Raw genomic sequence first — 12,039 nt, forward strand, 5'->3', positions numbered from 1 at the left:
GCCCCGCCCGCTACAAAAACATCTGATCACCCTACGGCGTAATGCGGGTGGAGTGATACCTGCACACCACACAAGGGTCCCAAGACCAGACAGCATCTGAGCTCTGCCTGCCTCCCCAGCCAGGACAATGCCCCAGGCAGGAGCCAGGATCCCAGGAGCAAACCCCTTCCCAAGACTCCGGCTCAGCAGACTGCCTTCATCCAGCGCCCCATGGATCACACCTGCGGTTTCAGGTGTCCTTACCCCCGGGTGTCATCTCAACCAGGACCAAGAACTACACTCAAAGCTCCAGATGGCTCTAAACAAACCCCAAACACAACCCTCTTCATCTTCACCTCAATTCCCCCAAGAGAACAATGACAACTATTCGACCCAGGATGCCTGAACTTCTGTGCACAGAGCAGGGTGCTGGTGCTGGGGGAGGAGGGGTGCTGCTGTAAATACTAAACGAGGAGCCAGCTCCTCAGGGCTCTCGGGACTCAACCAGATAGACTGCGCCGGCCAGGAGAGCATCACAGAGGAAGTGGGTGGGGCCCGAAGGTGGCTTTGAAAGGCCTTGACTAGGTTTAGGGCTAGGAGTAGGTGTGACTCGTGATTACAGATGGATGAGCACCTGCAACCTGGTGGAGTCTGTGCCAAGGGTGAGGCATGCGTTTTTAATGTTATTTAAGCCTCAGAACAACCACAACACATAAGCAGCAGCATTTCCCCATTTTAACAGAGAGGAAACCAGGGCTTCAATGAGGTTAAGGAAAACAGCCCCAGGTCACATGTTTTGCAAGCAGAAAAGCTAGAGTTTGAACCAAACACGGTGTGTTTGACCCCAAAATGTATACTCTTTACCCTCTACTATGCCGCCTGGAAGCACCCAGGGGAAGGGAAGGAAAGCAGAGCTATTCCAGAGGGAAGCTGGAATGTTGGACCGAGACTGGAGGCTGCATCCAGCTTCCACACAGCTATCCCACCCCTGGCATCTGATCAGAGAGATGAGCAGAGATCTCACCCAAGAGGTTTGCCCATGCTTACTGATAGTAGTGAGCGCTGAAAACAACCTCGCGAGAAACAGGGGCCTGGTTGGAGAAGTGATGATACATCTTTCAAGAAATATCCAGTCTCCAATAGGATACTGTTGTCAGGGAGACGTTGTAATGTGGAAAGCTATTTATAAGCTATTAGTGAATTTTAAGAGGCATTTTAGGAAATAGAACATTGGTGTGATGTAATTATAAATGATAGATTTAAAAACAACAACCAAGGCCCAAACTCACAGCTATTGAGTCAACTCCAGCTCCTGGGACTCTAAGAGACAGAGAATGGCCCGTGTGGGTTCCTGCTACTGGGAAGCCTCCATCTTCCTCCAGAGGAGGAGTGGATGGATTCAAACTGCTGACCTTGTGGATAGCAGTGCAGCGCATAATGTGGTATGCCACTGGGGCTCCTAGATCATGCAATGAGGAATTTTGAAATGTCAGCAATGTGGTTTCTGGGTGATGGAAGTACAGAGGATTTCTCATTTATGTATTTTTTTCCATAGTAATCGTATGTGACCTTAGAAATGGGGGGGGGGGGAATTTAAGACATTGCTTAAAATGATAGGCTGAGTCCATTTTCTTTCCTAACATCCCATCCCCAAGATCCTATGAAGTGAATACTAAAAAGGCGAATGAATAAATGCCGATAGCCAAGATAAGAGGAGGAGGAGCTCTGAGTAGATGAACGGTTTCCAAAAATATCTGGAACAGAGTAAATTGTGACAATTAACACAGAGAACAAGGAAAGAAAAAGGAAGCCTTAGAGCATTTCACTAAGGCATCTGGGGAAAATCGTGGCTTCCCGTGTGGACCTTTGCTCCCCAACCGAGCCCTCACCGAGAGCCAGCCTGCTCCAAAGGCTGCAGCGAGTCGTCTTCCCGGGAAGCGAGAGCCCTCAGGCAAGCCGACCTGGACGCTCCACCGTGGGGGCGTCCACGCAGGCCACTAAGGGCCACCAGATTCATGATAAATGGACAAGTACATGAATAAATAAAACTTGAACTGGAAAAAATAAACAAATCAAGAATCCGGATGCATCCCGGAAGAAATTAAGATGCCATTTTAAAAAACCGAACATATACGGCAAGGGTCCAAATGCCCTGGGGGAAAAGAGCTAACCGCACGAACTCAGAATGCAGTACAATATCCTAAAGCGGTGGCTAAATATGCCAGCATTTAGAAAAGAAAAATAAAGAGTAAAAAAAAGTAGCAAAAACGAAAAGGAGACATAGAGCTTCAACATTCAACTAAGAGGCAATGCCGGCAGAAACAACAGCCAGGCTGTCGTTTCCTCTACTGAAGGCACAGTCTTCAAACGTGAAGAGTCTCAGCGACCCAGCACAGAGAAGGGCCGCTGACTACGTCCGCCTATCATTTTAGGGAAAATCTTAAACGCTTCTCAACTCCAAATTGAACATTAACAAACCAAAATTAGACCGGCATCACTCTTCCCATAAAGAACACTGAATGTTAGGAGACAATGGAATGATGAGTTAAAAATTCTGAGAGAAAATTATGTTGAAACTAGAATTTTAGTCAGATTACCAATTAATTGAAAGCACGGTTAAGCTGATCATGGCTCAGAAAACTTACCGCCCACATGCCTTTTCTGAGAAAAATATTACAGAATGTATGCCAATGACGAGGCTATAGAACACGCGGGAGGAAAACAGACGAGATCACCGAGGAGGGCAGTGACGTTCCCGAAGAGCAGCCGTGACACCGGTCTCAGAGATGGAGGCAGAAAGATGGTGGTGCCTAAGAATAGGGACGAGCTCCGAAGGCAATCGATGGCATGGTTAACCACCGGGTGACAGGCATTTGGGCAAGAAAAGTGAAGGGTCACTGACACTCCAGGACAGCGGAAGTACTGGACACGAGAGTCAAGGTCTCAGCGTGAAGCAACTAAAATCCAACACGATTCTGAACGAATGAAAGGCATCTATGTTAAAGGTGGTTTTGGTCATAATACTAGGAGCATTGAATTCCTATTGACAGTGAAATTTCAAAACAACAGTGCATCTGTCAAGTAATGCTAATTCTAGTTCCTCATCAGAGAGATGCCATCTTAGTCAATAATTGTAATCCAATTAACGGTTCGTCTGAAGATAGATAGATGAGAGAGAGAGAGAGAGAGAGAATACCAGGAGCCTTCTCCTGTTTATAATACAATTGCCTCATTCGTCTCACAAGCTCATGGCATTTTTATGCCCATGCATGCAGCTTTGTGAGACTCCATACTGCTATTTATTCTTTTCAATTTGCCACTTCAGTACAGCCTTGAGTTCTTGGCAGGAGCCCTGGTGGTGCAGCAGTTATGCCCTCGGCTGCTAACTGCAAGGTCAGCAGTTCGAAACCACCAGCTGCTCTTCAGGAGAAAGACAGGGCTTTCCACTCCCCTTAACAGGGACAGGCTCAGGAACTCACAGAGGCAGTTCTGTCCTGTCGGATCTCCAAGAGTCGGCATCGACCCGATGGCAGTGAGTTTGGTTTGCGTTGCTTTCTTCTAGTCCTGGGCACACAGGGGGGCAAACTGACAGCAGCTGGGCAGTCTCTGGGGGAGGCATTCACGTCCTCGACTGTTACCCAAAAGACCGGAGGTCTACATCAAGTTCAAGGCGCCTCGGAAAAAAGACCTGGCGATCCACTTCTGAAAAGTTAGTCCCTGGAACCCCCTGTGCACAGTTCTACCCTGAGCAGAGTCCTCTTGCAGCACCTGGCACTGGGATAGCCTGGCATGCCATTTTGGACAGCTTCCTATAGATCCTTTACCTAAAGTGAGCAAGTGAAGGTCCCACGACTATCTATTCTTCTATCTGAGGAAGTGATGAGCTAATTACTCCTCACTGCTTCCTACTTCCAAACCAATTATGTATTCATAACGAACATCTTTTCCTCAGTCACACTATCCCTTAGTCACTGAGCTAATTAGAGCGCGGGCTCCTTCCCACTGGCCGCGTGTGGGTTAAATCCTGATAGAGGATTTACCCTTTGAAAATGAAACCCCAGGCACTGTCACACCCCATGGAAGTCCACATTCCGGGTCCGCACCCATGCCCACCGCCCGCCCTTTACAAGCGACCAACCCCATCTGAACTGGAAATCCCTGCCTACTCCCCTTCTGTGACCTTGCTCCTGCAGATAAAGCATAAAAGCTACTCCCTACCCGACATTCGGGGCCCAGAGCTTCCAGAACACTAGTTCCTTTGGGTCAACGGCTAAAAAGTTCTCGAAGAGTGCTGCCCGATCATTCCCGAGCCACGATTTTGCTGTTACACTGTGAGGATCATGGTCAGTGGAAGGTGAAAGATGTGAGCTGACTGAAGTTGGCCGGCAGGTAAAGTGTCAGCACCGTAGCCATGCAGTGCCCGAGACAAGGAGACAGAGGCCCTTGCACATCTCGTGGGAAGTCTCCTGGGTCACCTGGCTGTGGGCAGTACAGGTGTGCATGTGGGAGCGGAGGGCAGAGAGATTATTCTGCCAGTAACCCGAAGCTCGGGGTCAGAGATGAGGACAGAGCCTGACCTATGACAAGGACCCGTGCCCCACCCCACCCCCCTGCCCCCATCCCCCTCCCCCCAGCCTCTCCTCCTAAAGCCACCAAAGCCCTTCATGAATGGCAAGTAGTGCGGTGCTCTGTGGTTCTTCTGGCCACGTGCATATCTGTTAGGTTGGCTTGCATATCGTCACCATCATCACACCCTGAATTTAACCCTTGCATTTCTGCACAATCCTTGCGTACATGTTCTCTCCTTACAGTGAATTAGGAAAGCCTTGCTTATTAGGGACATCTAGAAAAATTGTTTTGATTCAGTATTTTTTAACTCATGCTTGGCAAATGTGAGATTCTCCAGTTTTCTCTCTTTCTACTGGAACAATTGAAAAATATTTCTGCTAGTACCAGCACTAGATTTAGGGCTGACTCAGTAGTCCTGTCACGAATACTCCCAGGAGCATAAGTGTCCAGTGTTTGTTTGGGGGTTCCATTGCCTTCGTCATGCCCCTAAATTTAGATTTTTTTTTCCCATAGTGCCTCCCTGTCTCAAGAGGATCACACATCGTTACCATCTGACCTTGGTAATTGCTTCCCTAGTCTGACCAAACCAAAGCCGAGCGCACTGTGATTGCGTGGATTCTGACTCACCGAGAGCCCATACTTCATTGAGGAGAACAGAGTCATTACAGAAGCTGGCTGCCGCAACTTTCTCATAGGGAGAGGCTGGTGGGTTTGAACCACCAACCTTTTGGTTCGCAGCTGAGAGCTTACCACTGCGCCACCAGGCCTCCTCCATGATAGGACCAGCCTTTTAAAAAGCCCAAGAAAACAAAACAAAACAACAAGAAAAACCCCTACTCACTACCATCAAGTTGATTCTGACTCACTGTGACCCTATAGGACAGAGTAGAACTGCCCCTCTGGGTTTCCAAGGCTCTAACCTTTACAGGGGGGTGAACAGTCCCATCAGTCTCCTGCTGAGCTGCTGATGACCACTGACCTTGTAGTGAATAGCTCAATGTGCAGCCCTAGGGATCCCCGGTGTACCCTTCATGTGATAATATCCATTGCCTATCTCTAAGACTAGGAATATAGCACACAGGGTTTCCCCAAAACCTATCAACAGTTGAACGCTTATTTTAAGAAAAGAAACATTGCGTTCCCTCCTAGAGGCACCCACAACACACTTTGAGAAACACGGAGTCAAGGCCCATTTTGCAATTGCCATTCAATCTTCGGACTTGGCCAGCTTCCTCAGACTGCTTAAAATAGACAATCAGGGAAAGCTGGCCAGCATCCTGGAGATCATTTAACCTCTGATTTCACAGACAAGGAAGCAGAGACCCAAAGAAGGGAAGTGATTTTGCTCAAGCTTTCAGGCCAATTAACAACTGAACCAGATGACTAGTCAAGTTTCCTATCTCCAAGTCAGCATTCTTTCCAAGAAGTCCTATCACCTCTCCATTTCTTTTTTAACATCCATGCTTTTCTTGGGTTTCCCCCTTGCTAAAAGAAAACTGTTAGGTGATGAATTAGGGGTTGCCTCCCCCACAAGAAAGCTGAACTTGTCACTTGTAATCGGCATAACCCCCAGATATTTCCTTCACCAGGTTTTAATCACCCAGGGAATTTCCCCCATTTTGTGGGTTTCTCAACTGCTAGTTCCAAGAAACAGTTTCGTTGCCATATGCAAAAATACATCCCAGGCCCCCGACTCGGTTTCAAGATGACGATCACACTTGCACATTGTCTCCATGCAGCTAAGGAGTGTCCCTCGTGTGGATGCGGGCTTTCGCTTTGTCTTTCCAGTCTGGCTGGAGGCCTGAGCCTATCTGTGGAATCTCACTTTTAAAGGTGTAAGTGTGCTGGTGTGACCTTCCTTCGCCAGCTTAGGTATGAGGACTTCTAGGCATTGACATGATAACTGGTTGGATGGATACCAGAAGGGGGCGGGGGAGAGCCTCCATACCAGCGGTTCTCAACCTGTGGGTCCCGCCCCTTTGAGGGTTGAACGACCCTTTCACAGCAGTCGCCTAAGACCATCGGAAAACATCTTCCCCATGGTCTTAGGAACCAAGGCACCGCCCACATGCAGATACGCCTACCTACGAGTACCAGGCAAGAAGAACCCATGCTACACCATGCTTCCAGACAAAATTTCATTTATGTGGCATTAGAAATTAATATTTCACAATATATAATTTCATATTGTTTCTGTGATGAATCACTATGCTTTAATTGTGTTCCATTTGTAATAAAGAAAATACATCCTGCACATCAGATATTTACCTTGTGATTCATAACAGTGGCAAAATGACAGTGATGAAGTAGCAACGACAATAATGTTATGGTTGGGGGTCACCACCACACGAGGAACTGTATGACAGGGTCGCAACCTTAGGGGGGTTGAGAACTACTGCTCTAGACATCTGGAGAGTGAGCTTTGGGAGAAAATAGTCGCTATAAATGTCAACTAAATAACCAGCTGAGAGAGAGGGTCATTTCTTTCTTTTCCTCTCTCTCTGCTCTTAGCCACAGCACACTTACGTCAAAGACTTGGCTATCATAAGATACCGTTCAGTTGGCTCTGATTCCTAAGGGCGGACTCTGTGCGTAACGGAATGAGGCACTGCCTGTCCTGCCCTGCCTTCACAACGGCTGCTACCTTGAGCCTATCTGTGCGGCCCATTTTCCTACTGCGCCTCTCCTTTACCACGCTCCAGGATGGTCGCCCCCACTGCGCCTCTCCTTTACCACGCTCCAGGATGGTCGCCCCCACTGTGCCTCTCCTTTACCACGCTCCAGGATGGTCGCCCCGGAGAGCACGCTCACAGTGAACACATCAAAACCCACCATCCTAGCTTCGAAAGAGCATGATGGGTGGCGACGGTTCCTCCGAGAGGATTTGTCTGTCTTTCTGGCAGTCCGTGGTATAATTAATCAATCTTCTTGGCCAACGCCGCAACCCAAGTGCTTTTGTCCTTTGGACCCACGCTTTCGTTGTTTGGCTTTCACACGCATACAAAGCGATCAAAAATACCACGACTCGCACAGTGCACGTTAGTCCTCAAGGCAACGTCTGCTTCTTAACACGTTCAAGTGCCTTTTGCAGCAGATTCACCCAGTGCAGTACGTCCCTTGGTCTCTTGACCACCGCGTTCATGGGCCTTATTGTGGATCTAAGAAAGACGAAATCCGTATCAACTTCAATGTCTTTGCTCTTTATCACCGAGATGGGTATCGTGCCACCGTAAGTATGTTTACTTTTCTTGACTTTCAGGTGTAAGGCACATGGAAGACTGGTCTTCGTTGGTGTTTCAAGTCATCTCCACTTTCAGCACACAAGTTGCTAAGGACTCATCCTCCACTCCGGATGCTGCAGCTCTTTCTCCTTTAGTCCCACCTCTCGAGCTCTTTGTTCCGTGTATGGACTGACGAAGCCAGGGGACGGAACACACGGGGGCTGCACGCCTTTCCCGATGATAAGCCGCGTGCTATTTCTCCTCTTAATCCACGTGAGCACCAGCAGGCGTTCTGGAATTCCCATTCCGCCATTGGTTATACATCACGTGCTATTAGCCACACAGTAGACCGCCTTTGCTTAGTCAATAAAAACAGGTGAGCACCTATGAAACTTTTTATTTGTTGCCAGTTATCACACGGGCACATCTCTTTTCGTGTGCCTGGGAAATAAAGATGATTGATTGAAAAATCCCTGGCAGTTTTACTAGCTTTTCTAGTACTTTCCACGCATGTTAGTTGTCCATTAAAGGGCTACTTACTCTTTGTCAAGGACCTGCCAAGTTTCTTCCTGGGGGCTGAGCCCTTGAGGATCGCTGTGTGTATCTTTCCATTTATAGCTGAATTACTCTCCTTTCTTCTCTTAGCACCATACGCTTATTCCTTTCCTTTTTCATTAATAAACATGTGCTAAAGTCTCCAAGTCGTATCTGCTGCCTTCTTTGTAGGAAGAACAGCATCAACAGCTGGCTGCCATGGAGTCAAGGCCCGCTCGTGGTGACCCAGAGGGCAGGGTCGAACTGCCCCTGCGGGGTTCCGAGTAGAAAGAACTGGCTTTCTCCCTCGGAGTGGCTGGTGGTTCCGAACTGCTGACAATGCAAACTGCAGCCCAATGCATAACCGCTACGCCACCAGGGCGCCTGACTGTTGAAAGGAGGAAGTCTATTAGGTGGTTGGAGTCGCAGTGTCCTCATCTGCAAATGGAGATAATATTTCCCTTACCAGGGGCAGGAATGCATAAGAACAATTGTGAGGCTGGCGCAGGACCGGGCGGTGTTTGGCTCTGTTGTCCACAGGGTCGCTATGAGACGGAACTTCCCTGTCAGAGTTTGTTCTGCAGCTACAATTAGCACTCAGAAGGTATAGAGTAGGGCAGCAGTTCTCAGCCTGTGGGTCGCGACCCCCTTGGAGGTCGAACGACCCTTTCACAGGGGTCGCCCGATTCATAACAGTAGCAAAATGACAGTGATGAAGTAGCAACAAAAATAATTTTATGGTTGGGGGGGTCACGGCAAGGAACTGTTTTAAAGGGTCGCGGCAAGAGGAAGGATGAGAACCACTGCAGTAGGGGTTGGTCAATATCCTCTTGGGGTAGAGTTCCTCTCAGAAAGGATGGGTCCTGTTGCCTCACTCAGAAATCCTTTGGGTCCTCAAAGACCCCGGTCTGCTTTCTCCTGGTCCTTATTCTGGTTCCCAAAGCCCACTCACTCTTCCCCCACCTGGCTTACTTGGTTAGTTTGTATAGCTTTTCCATCCCCTTTTGTTCTTGGAGGTGAGATTTGTCAGTCCTGCACCCTGTCTCTCCACACCTAATCAATGCTGCTGGAACAGACAAGCTTCACATAATGGGCTACTGCAATGGCAGGACTCCTGGGAGGGTTGCTCGACCGGGGAGGCTCCAGAGGAGCGGGAGTTCTTTCTCCCAGCATCCTAGCTGAGTGTCTGGGAAGCAATGGGTTCGCCACTTACCGTGCGAATGAGCCATTGAGCTTGGAGAAATAACCAGTCTTTGTCTCCTCAGCTGTCCAATGGGGTTAATAACAGAACCCATCGATGGAACCAGGTTCTATGGGACATAAGGCTTTAAATATATCTATCTATGAAAGCATGCAAATGAAATGAGATACAGGGTCTTGGAAGGAGTTCCAGGGAGCATCTGGAAGCCTAAGCTGAAATCACTACATGAGAAAATAGGATCTTAGAAACCAGTGAAGTTGGGGTGAAGTTTAAAAGAGAGTATATATAGAATGTGCTCCGAACAGTCATAATGCCTAACACAGTATGCTAATATAATGATAGTAATTATTGTGGAGCTTTAGAACAGCTTTCTTTATATTACAAATGATTCTATAAGTTAAATGATGCATATGTCAAATAATGAAGTGTCCTTCCCTCTGTTCGTACACACAGGAACATAGGAAGAGCAGGGGTTCTTCTCAAGGTTGTCCTCCTGGGGCCTCTGGATTTCTTAGACAGACAGCTATGACGAGGCCTCTGGGAGGGCTCAGGCAGGGGAGGGTGGAGGAGGTGCACTACGACCAGGGAACAGCATGATGGGCTCCCAGAAGCCATGGCAGGGTCCCCTCAGTGCATCCAGAGCCAGCAACTGCGGGAGGAGGGTGCCTGGCCTGAGTGGGGAGAGAGGGGGAGGCCCAGAATGGTCAAAGGAGGCATAGCAATGACATGGCTCTTGACCACAGGGTGACTAGAGATATTCTGGGAAAGGTTCCCCACCACAATTTTATGCTGCCCACTGGGTGTGGCCAACCAGAGGCCCGCCAGCGTACCACAGGGCCCACAAGCCCGTCAACACTAGCCTGTCCTTTCCAGTAAACCTTTGGGATTTGGGGGCAAAGGTTACATGACTTCACCGAATGGGTATGATCCTCTGTGAATTTCCACGTCCCGCCTCCTCCACGTGTCAGGGCCCAGGATCCCAGGAGTGGCTGCGTGTGTGCGCGTGTGCATCTGGGGACATGTGTGGCGTGGCGGAAAGGAGAGTGCTTGTGCTGAGAGCAGTGTAAGGCCCCACCCAAGCACTCCCCCCAGCACCACAGGGCGTGGTGGGCAAAGACAGAGAGGAAGACTGAATTTTCAAACCCAGAAGAGCCACTCTAGCCGCATCACCAGCTGCGCATCCCAGGAAGTTGCCTGCCCTTGGGATAAAATAGCTGAAGTAACTTAAATAATATTTGTCTGACCGGAAGTTGGGCGGGGGCAGTGGGGTGGATGCAAGGGGCCAGAAAGTGTTCTTCAAAACTCCTCTCCCCTCTTCACAGCCTGGAGCCTCTGTGTTCCAGAAAGGATGGCCTTGGAGGGGGCCCCAACCGTGAGTCACTCCGAGCTAATCCTTGGCAAATCGGTCACCATGGGAACTGCCAATCAGCCAGGCCTTTCAGAGCTCAGCCAAACATCTGCCAGGGGAAAGTCAAGTAATCTAAATCATTCATCCTGCCTACAGAGGACCCTGGTAAACAGAAAGGATCAGACGAGGGCAACCTGCCGCAGCAGGCTGACGACCCAGCTCGGGTCACCAGTTAGCTGTGTGGTCTTTCGCTCGGCCTTCACAGCGCTTCTGTGCAGATCCAAGATTCTGCACCTGGCTGGAAGTAGGAAGTGGGAAGCCGAAAAGTCTGTCGTGAAAGGGGGCTTATCCAAAGGGGCAGGTAGAGAAGTCTTTGTCATTTGACAGCGTGGATCCACAACTATAATCATAACATTTCCTTTAAAGAGTACAAAATAAGCTCGGTATAATTTAAGTCACTGACAGTAAAGCTTGACACACATTCTCGGGTATCGATTTTTCTCAATGACATGTTGGAACAGCCCCTGCGTCATCAAAGAGGTCCACCGGGAGTTCTCGGATGCAGTCATCCTCCGTGGTACCCCCAAGATGCAGGCCACTTGCTAATTCCTGCCTGAGGGCGAGGCACTGGGGGAGGCGGCCACCCTCCGTCCCCCCAATCCTGTGCCCTACACAAAGCCCCTGCAGGGGGCCCTCCTCCTGGTGCACGGGAGCCCTCAGGGGGGCCATGGGCCGGCCTGCCTTCCCTGGAGAGGCAGAGGAGGGAGGCTGTGGGGCAACATGGAGAAGACGCGGCATTGAGACAATTTGGGGTGCCTGAGAGGAAGCTGCTCCATCTGGCGCTATGAATCTTGGAGGCCCACAGTCCCCTCTGGGGTCCCCAGCTGGAGTACAACTGCTAACAGCATTGAGACTCAGTGCCAGGCCTGAGGACACCCTCCGATGCGAACCCCCACAAGGTGGGCTCAAGTTGTGTATGGGGCGAGGTTGGGAATATTTTCAGTTGTTTACCTGTTGTTTATTCCCTCTATTTGTCCTATTTTCTCTCTTCCCTTTTCTGCCCACTCAAGAGAAAGCTGACCTATCTCTTACTGCCGCAGGGGAGATACGGACATAGCCAAAGAGGAAGCAGACTTTGCCTATAAATTGTGTTGGCTCTTGTTTTTCAAAAGTCTGGGACTCTGGGG

General features: G+C 49.3%; 1 protein-coding gene across 1 annotated transcript in view; it reads right to left on the minus strand.

The window, feature by feature from the left end:
- SLC12A8 (solute carrier family 12 member 8) overlaps nucleotides 1-12,039 on the minus strand; it is a 161,967-nt gene that overhangs the window by 60,409 nt on the left and 89,519 nt on the right. The gene's annotated exons all lie outside the window — the stretch shown is intronic.

The sequence above is a fragment of the Echinops telfairi genome, unplaced genomic scaffold (genome assembly GCF_000313985.2).
Source record: "Echinops telfairi isolate 266 unplaced genomic scaffold, ASM31398v2 ScPeMD7_17;HRSCAF=63, whole genome shotgun sequence".
Classification (NCBI taxonomy): domain Eukaryota; kingdom Metazoa; phylum Chordata; class Mammalia; order Afrosoricida; family Tenrecidae; genus Echinops; species Echinops telfairi.